The following is a 7,481-nucleotide window of genomic DNA, read 5'->3' on the forward strand; positions in this document are numbered from 1 at the left end:
CAAAAATTTAACGAGATTCGGCCAAGCTTACATCATCGGTGCAGAAGAAGAGAGAGTTTCCACTATGAAAGAGATGAGAACAGTGCTTCCCTAACGACAACCCCTATTTATAGATTCCAAAATTTTCTCGTATTCATAAGGACTTAGTTTTCCAAACCTACAAGGTCAATTAATAGGTTTTTTAAATCAGAATCAAATTCATAAACCGCATGTCATAGGTGAACCGATATAGTTTTTTGTTAATACACTTTACTGGTACACTAGTGGCATGATGAATAAGGGCAAGAGATTCATCCTCAAAAAGGTCTTCGAGACTAGTTGGAATATGATTTCCTTCACAATCAACCCGACTAGCAAAGTCATTACCAAAATAAAAGACATCACGTCCGAAAGGATTGGATCCAAATAGCCACACTCGAAATATTTGGAAAAATAAATAAAATAGCAATCCTCCTGGCTCTGCCACATCTCACATCGCCACAAGCTTTTGAACCAAAGAATAAAACTCCAAATTTATCCGCACATCTCACATGTGTTTCCAACATTCATTAACAAGGTGGTACACTTGATCATATTAATCCAATCCTCATGTAAATCATCATCGGTGCCATAGCCGCCAACAACAGATAGCATTCTACCAATGGAAGTGACAAGGGGATCTGTACGGGAAAAATTTAGAGGCGATTTGATATGGTAACCTAATATGTATTGTTAGGAGAATGGAAAGAAAGGAGGTTGGACTCTATTAGAAAATGATATCGAGGTCCCAAATTTGCCCAACATACCAATTGGGTACGTTGGACAAATTTGGGACCATCCAGAAGATGCATTTCCTAATAGAGTCCAACCTCCTTTCTTTCCATATGTTTATTTAAAGAGGGATGTCATCGGTGCAATTATGACATTACTTGTCGGTTGATTCTTAACTTGTTTCTTTTCAAATGTCGCATAAAATTTAAATCGGTACCACAACTTAGTGTCTCCAGCGAACCCGTGGACATATACAACAATTGGGGGCGAACTCCTTGCCTCCTCTTCCATGTAACGAAACATTACCAGCTCAACAACATTAGTGGCTAAAGTCAAATTTTAATAAGAGAGCATAAATTTAGTGTTCTTTCATTTTATATTGTATTTTTTTTATTGTGCAATATTCTTACTAGACATAAAAAAAATTAAAATTCACATAGTAATATTATTATTATTTATATTAAAAATGATTAATTTATGTTAATCAAATGTTAGTCATGTTTATGCAATACATTATCTTGGATCTTGTTGTAGAAAACTTTATTACTAATAAAAATTTGAGTAATTTAATTTAAAATTATAAAATATTTTTACTGTTGAAAAGCAAATAATCTTTTCTTTCTTTCTTTTTTGTAAAATAATTTTTTACATTTTTCTACAAACTACAATATTGTCTTAAGCAAAAGTATTATTATGTATTCCACTAATAATACTTTTTGGGGCCTCAAAAGTTTGGAGGTCTAAAGTAAAGGCTTTATGGGCCTCCATTGAGCCACCTTTGCTATTAATACCTAGGGTCTGAATCACTAGTGAACTGAGAAGGTTTCGATGGTTCACTATATCTAAGAGAAAATGACCTTCTGTAGCCCCTCAAATTTTTAATAACTCATGTTTTTTCCCATTGACACGAAATGTCCCTTCGGCCCAAATATATTATATTTAATAGCCCGAAATATCTATTTTGTATATATTTTGTATAGTTACAGTCTATTTTGTATATATTTTGTATAGTGACAGTCTATTTTGTATATCTTTGGTATAGTGATAGTATATTTTATATATATTTTGTATAGTGACAGTCTATTGTATATAAATTATATAGTGGCAGTCTATTTTGTATATAAATTGTATAAAGACAGTCTATTTTATATATATTATGTATAGTGACAGTCTATTTTGTATATATTTTGTATAGTGACAGTCTATTTTTGTATATATGTTAAATAGTGACACTCTATTGTATATATTTTGTATAGTGACAGTCTATTGTATATATATAGTGCTAGTTTATTTTGTATATATTTTGTATAGTGACGGTCTATTTTGTATCCCGAGCACTTTTATCTACTCAATGTGTATAGACTGTTGTATGATAAATAAAAGTGTATATATATTATTCTTTTACCTTGACCTTATCATCCAACGTGTATAGACTATTTTGTATAAAACTTTATAATTAAGAAGCTGCTGATATTTCTATTAAAATAAAAATCAAAGAACGGTAATGAATAAAAACAATAGGTCCACCTCACAAAAAGATTACAGTAATTCTACTGAATCACAACTCACAAGACTCATGTTACACTAATTAGGTTTTTTTTTTATTTAAATCTTTTGCTATTTTTAGCTTCTATTAAACCAGCATAAATTCCTTTCTGCTAATTGTAAGTGTTAGTAAATTTATGAACTCATTATTCGTAATATCAAAAACTGGGTATCTCTCTGACGAATATTTAAAGGGTATTTTATACCTTTTAATTTATATCCATAAAATAGGAGACTGATTCAAAATGGTCTAACTTGACCTTAAACAGTAAAATGTGACACATATTCAGATTAGAGGAATATAAAGACGAAGCCTTTAGAAGAACAAAAGGAGAGAGAGAGAGGGAGAGAGAGAAGTTAAAACTTGCTCATTTCACCGTAAGTTGGTGCTTTTGGTTTTAGTTATATTCTTCATTTATTAAAAAAGAAGTTATATCGACTTTGAAATAGCTTTCGGTTGTCTACTAAATCATGCAAATCAAATGGTTTTAAATTAGAAAATTGATTTATTTTTAAAAATTTAATAATTTATGGTGGAGAAATAATGAAGAGCAGTAGATCAGAATAGATTAAAAACTCTATTTTGCAACTTGAAGAGTTGATCAAATGGGTCGGGGCATTTTTTGTGTGTGTAGCCAATGTAATAAGTTTTTGGCTATAATTTGCAATCAAATTTAATAAGCTAGCGATTGTCTTAATTTAGTGTCGAACGGCCATAAGTGAAGTTTGCTCTATTTGAGAAAATGACCCTCTATAACCCCTCAAAATTTTAATAGCCCAAGTTTTCCCCATTGACACGAAATGTCTCTTCGGCCCAAACATATTACATTTAATAGACCGAATTGTCTATTTTGTATATATTTTGTATAGTGATAGTTTATTTTGTATATTCATTTGTATAGTGACAGTATATTTTGTATAGTGGCAGTCTATTTTGTATATAAATTGTATAGCGACAGTCTATTTTATATATATTTTGTATAGTGATAGTCTATTTTGTATATATTTTGTATAGTGACAGTGTATTTTGTATATATTTTGTATAGTGACAGGCTATTTTGTATCCCAAGTACTTTTATCTATCCAACATTTATAGACTGTTGTATGATGTATAAAAGTGTATTTATATTATTCTTTTACTTTAACCTTATCTATCCAACGTGTATAGACTATTTTGTATAAAAATTTATAATTAAGAAGCTGCTGACATTTCTATTTAAACAAAAATCAAAGAACGGTAATGAATAAAAACAATAGGTCCACCTCACAAAAGGATTAAAGTAATTCTATTGAATCACAACTCACAAGACTCATGTTACTCCAATTAGTTTTTTTTTAATTTAAACTTTTTGCTATTTTTTTTTCTATTAAACAAGCATATATTTCTTTCTGCTAATTGTAAGTGTTAGTAAATTTAAGGAACTCATTATTCGTAATATGAAAAACTGGGTATCACTATGACGAATATTTAAAGTGTATTTTATACCTTTTAATTTTTATCCATAAAATAGGAAAATGATTCAAAATGGTCTAACTTGACCTTAAAAAGCAAAATGTGACACTTATTCATATTAGAGGAATATAAAGGCGAAGCCTTTAGAAGAAAAAAGAAGAGGGAGGGAGGGAGAGAGAGAGAGAGAGAGAGAGAGAGAGAGAGAGAGGTTAAAACTTGCTCATTTCACCGCAAGTTTGTGCTTTTGGTTTTAGTTATATGAAATTTTCAGTTCATTTCTCCATTTCTTCATTTATTAAAAAAGAAGTTATATCGACTTTGAAATAGCTTTCAGTTGTCTACTAAATCCTACAAATAAAATTATTTTAAATTAGAAAATTAATTTATTTTTAAAAATTTAACAATTTATGGTGGAGAAATAATGAAGAGTAGTATATCAGAATAGATTAAAAACTCTACTTTGCAACTTGAAGAGTTGATCAAATGGGTCGGGGCATTTTTTTGTGTGTAGCCAATGTAATAAATTTTTGGCTATAACTTACAATCAAATTTAATAGGCTAGCGATTGTCTTAATTTAGTGCCGAATGACCATAAATGAAGTTTGCTCTATTAGAGAAAATGACCCTCTATAGCCCCTCAAAATTTTAATGGCTCATGTTTTTCCCATTGACACGAAATGTCCCTTCTAACCAAACATATTACATTTAATAGCCCGAAATGTCTATATTGTATATGTGTTGTATAGTGATAGTCTATTTTGTATATGATTTGTATAGTGACGGTATATTTTGTATATATTTTGTATAGTGACAATCTATTTAGTATAGTGACAGTCTATTGTATATAAATTGTATAGTGGCAGTCTATTTTGTATATAAATTATATAGCGACAGTCTATTTTATATATATTTTGTATAGTGATAGTCTATTTTGTATATATTTTGTATAGTGACAGTATATTTTGTATATATTTTGTATAGTGACAGTCTATTGTATATATTACATATAGTGATAATCTATTGTACATCTTTTGTATAGTAACAATTTATTTTGTATATATTTTGTATAGTAACGGTCTAATTTGTATAGTGACAGTCTATTTTGTATCCCAAATACTTTTATCTATCCAACGTTTATAGACTGTTGTATGATGTATAAAAGTGTATTTATATTATTCTTTTACTTTAACCTTATCTATCCAACGTGTATTGACTATTTTGTATAAAAATTTATAATTAAGAAGTTGCTGACATTTCTATAAAAACAAAAATCAAAGAACGGTAATGAATAAAAATAATAGGTCCACCTCACAAAAAGATTAAAGTAATTCTATTGAATCACAACTCACAAGACTAATGTTACTCTAATTAGTTTTTTATTTATTTAAATATTTTGCTATTTTTTAGTTTCTATTAAACAAGCACAAATTTCTTTCTGCTAATTGTAAGTTTAGTAAATTTAAGGAACTCATTAATCATAATATGAAAAACTGCGTATCTCTATAACGAATATTTAAAAAGTATTTTACACCTTTTAATTTTTATCTATAAAATAGGAGACTGATTCAAAATTGTCTAACTTGACCTTAAAATGCAAAATGTGAAACTTATTCAGATCAGAGAAATATAAAGACGAAGCCTTTAGAAGAAAAAAGAAGAGATAGAGAGATATATATATATATATATATATATATATATATATATATATATATATATATAGAGAGAGAGAGAGAGAGAGAGAGAGAGAGAGAGAAATTAAAACTTGCTCATTTCACCGTAAGTTGGTGCTTTTGGTTTTAGTTATATAAAATTTTCATTTCATTTATCCATTATTTCAGTTATTAAAAAAAAAGTGATATTGACTTTGAAATAGCTTTTAGTTGTCTACTAAATCCTGCAAATCAAATGGAGTTAAATAAGAAAATTAATTTATTTGTAAAAATTTAACAATTTTTGGTGGAGAAATAATGAAAAGCAGTAGATCGGAATAGATTAAAAACTCTACTTTGCAACTTTTTAGAATTGATCAAATGGGTCGGGGTATTTTTTGTGTGTAGCCAATGTAATAAATTTTTGGCTATAACTTGCAATCAAATTTAATAGGCTAGCGATTGTCTTAATTTAGTGCCGAACGACCATAAATGAAGTTTGCTCTATCTGAGAAAATGACTCTCTATAGCCCCTCAAAATTTTAATAGCTCATGTTTTTTCCCATTTACACGAAATGTACCTTTGGCCCAAACATATTACATTTAATAGCCCGAAATGTCTATTTTGTATATGTTTTGTATAGTGATAGTCTATTTTGTATATTGTTTTGTATAGTGATAATATATTTTGTATATACTTTGTATAATGACAATCTATTTTGTATAATGACAGTCTATTGTATATAAATTGTATAGTGACAGTTTATTTTGTATATAAATTGTATAGCGACAGTCTATTTTATATATTTTTTGTATAGTAACAGTCTATTTTTTTAATATATTTTGTATACTTACAGTCTATTTTGTATAGTGACAGTCTATTGTATATATTTTGTATAGTGACAGTCTATTGTATATTTTTTGTATAATGATAGTCTATTTTTTTAATATATTTTATATAATGACAGTCTATTTTATATAGTGATAGTCTATTTTGTATCCCAGGCACTTTTATCTATCCAACGTGTATAGACTGATGTATGATGTATGTGTGTGTAAATTTTCTATTCAATTCAAAATTCAAATTGAAGTATGATACTTTTCTGATATCTGATAATTCTCTATCGGGAACATATATAAATAATATATATCCGTCTAACAATTTCTCTTGGGGGGTTTACATATACTCATAATTGTTGTTATAATTAAAATTGAGAAGGATTTTTTGATTGAAAAAATCCATACTGATTAGTTATATATCAAGTTGTATTTTCTTATGTCATTAGGAAAACAAAATTTGGAGATTCAAATCCAAGAATTATTCATGCATTCTAAGTCAATAGTTAATGGTTCCGATTTTAAGAAATTTGAATTTTGGATTTTGCGACTGAAAATTCACATTTGATTTTTCAATAGAAAGGTAAGAGAAAGCTTTGAACATTATGAATTTGGAGATAGACTCAATCGAAATTGAAAGGATGAATCAAACCCAATCAAAAGGGAAGAAGGATTAGGATTTCTTTGATTTTTAGGAAAAATTAAGGAAAACAGAACTCAAGGTGCAAGTACAATAAAAAAGCAGTTCAGTAATCCGGGAAAGTTTTCATCTATTTTGTATTTGTAGCATTTTGGCGACATGGCCGAGTGGTAAGGCAGAGGACTGCAAATCCTTTTTTCCCCAGTTCAAATCCGGGTGTCGCCTGATCAACAAAAAACTTGAAATCTCTTCTTTTCTTCTGTTCTGTTGATATTTTATATAAAAATTTATAATTAAGAAGCTGCTGACATTTCTATTAAAACAAAAATCAAAGAACAGTAATGAATAAAAATAATAGGCCCACCTCACAAAAAGATTAAAGTAGTTCTATTGAATCACAACTCACAAGACTCATGTTACTCTAATTAGTTTTTTATTTATTTAAATATTTTGCTATTTTTTAGTTTCTATTAAACAAGCACAAATTTCTTTCTGCTAATTGTAAGTGTTAGTAAATTTTAATTTTTATCCATAAAATAGCAGACTGATTCAAAATGGTCCAACTTGACCTTAGAAAGCAAAATGTGACACTTATTCAGATTAGAGA

At 28.4% G+C, this 7,481-nt stretch overlaps 1 non-coding gene across 1 annotated transcript; it reads left to right on the forward strand.

The window, feature by feature from the left end:
- Positions 1 to 7,027: 7,027 nt before the first annotated feature.
- Positions 7,028 to 7,099, forward strand: TRNAC-GCA (transfer RNA cysteine (anticodon GCA)). The gene has a single exon. It is a non-coding gene; the product is annotated as a tRNA-Cys (tRNA).
- Positions 7,100 to 7,481: the final 382 nt, after the last annotated feature.

The sequence above is a fragment of the Nicotiana tomentosiformis genome, chromosome 10 (genome assembly GCF_000390325.3).
Source record: "Nicotiana tomentosiformis chromosome 10, ASM39032v3, whole genome shotgun sequence".
Classification (NCBI taxonomy): Eukaryota; Viridiplantae; Streptophyta; class Magnoliopsida; order Solanales; family Solanaceae; genus Nicotiana; species Nicotiana tomentosiformis.